Genomic DNA, 1,632 nt, shown 5'->3' with positions numbered 1-1,632 from the left:
TGGGGGGATCTCGCCTATTTATAGCGCCTTTGGCTGAGCGGCGGCCCCCTGCCCCGAGCGGCTTGCAGTCTCCTCTCCCCCCCATGTCTCCTCCATTCAATCTCGTCACAGTGGAGGGAGGCGCAGCTGGTCCTTTGAGCAGATCCCGGGGTGGATTTTTGTCACACACTCTCTCTCTTCGCTGCCCGTTTTCTAACTGGCCATAAGTGAGTTTAAAACCAAGCCGTTACAATAAATTGAATCTGGATGGATGTTCGTTTTGTTCGAGAACCTGGGCTTCAGATTCCGCCTCGGCCTAAACTCAGCTGCCTTCATTGGGTTTGCCCTATTTACACCAGCTTTGTTAGATGGGCAGAGGCGCAGAAAAATATAGTGTATACTTTGAGCAGCCAGAATCGCCTGAGGTGGAATTTGAAGCCTCTTTGGACACATCTTAACACTTTCCACTGGCTCTTTTACCAGTCTATGAATGATATGCCTGTTCAAACATGTAAGCTCTTTCACAGGCAGAATCATTGGACGTGATTCTGCTTCCCCACATGCACATTCAAGTTCTACACATCATGTATAAAGAATTCATGGTTTGTTTTAATAGGTGTCATGTTCTGCTTCTTTTGTGCATGAATTGCACTTGCAGATTGTGAAGTGGCCTCATTAGTTAGCAACAAGCACAAATGGTTGGACAGCACACTATGAGCTGTGGGGGGGAATCCTCACAAGTTTGTTGGGGTTTTTTGCATACGTGCGCATACACACACACAGTCATTTTGGATTAACTGGCTACTTTTCAGCACTATTCAGTTGGAGCATGATCCCTTTCTTCAATTTTTTTTTTAATGGCAACATGGATTGAAAAAATAAGCCTCTTCCCCCAAATTATATGATTCCATTTTGAAGATAGAAGCCACACATGGATGCTTCCTGTGATCCTTTCTGCGTGATGCATGGACTTCTGAACACGAGAAGTTTGAACTTCTACTACAGTAGTCTATGGTTGTTCTGTAAACGTCCCTGACCGTCAGGTATATACTGACATAATCACACAGAGCCAGTGTGAAGCAATGACCAGAGGTCACTTTGAAGTATGGGCTTGTTACTTTCGCTCAGCCTAACCTCTCAGGACTATCATGGCTGAAATGCTAGTGTGTTCCACAGAGGAAGAGTAGATTCATAAATGTGATTATTACTTTTGGCATAGGGCCATTGTAATATCAGACAGTTTGTGCATACTGTATGTTCTTCAGATTTTGCAGCAATTATTCTGGAGGAGATACAGCAAGACTTTAAAGATCTGGCAATCTCTAGTACCTACTTAATGTATGAATAGTCACTAATAACTGCATATAGTATTTATCTAGAGCTTTTAACTTCACTAACGGTACAGTACCTAGCAATGATGTGTCTTAGTTTTCCAGACAAAATGTTCAGACTTATCTTTTTTGTGTTTGTTCTATTAGTGACTGCTGTGTTACCAGCTTTGCTGCTGTTTGAGTGCCTTCAGAGAGTGTCTTGAAGATAGCTACTCACATCTATTCATTAAGGTGGACACTGCTGATTGGAATGGGGTGGAGGCAGGTTCGAGACAGCTATGAAGGCAAATCCAGACTGAGCTCATTCCTTCTTTCAGTGGCA

Source organism: Podarcis erhardii (genome assembly GCF_964252035.2).
Source record: "Podarcis erhardii genome assembly, chromosome: 2".
Classification (NCBI taxonomy): Eukaryota; Metazoa; Chordata; class Lepidosauria; order Squamata; family Lacertidae; genus Podarcis; species Podarcis erhardii.
Note: the sequence above shows the minus strand (reverse complement) of the source record.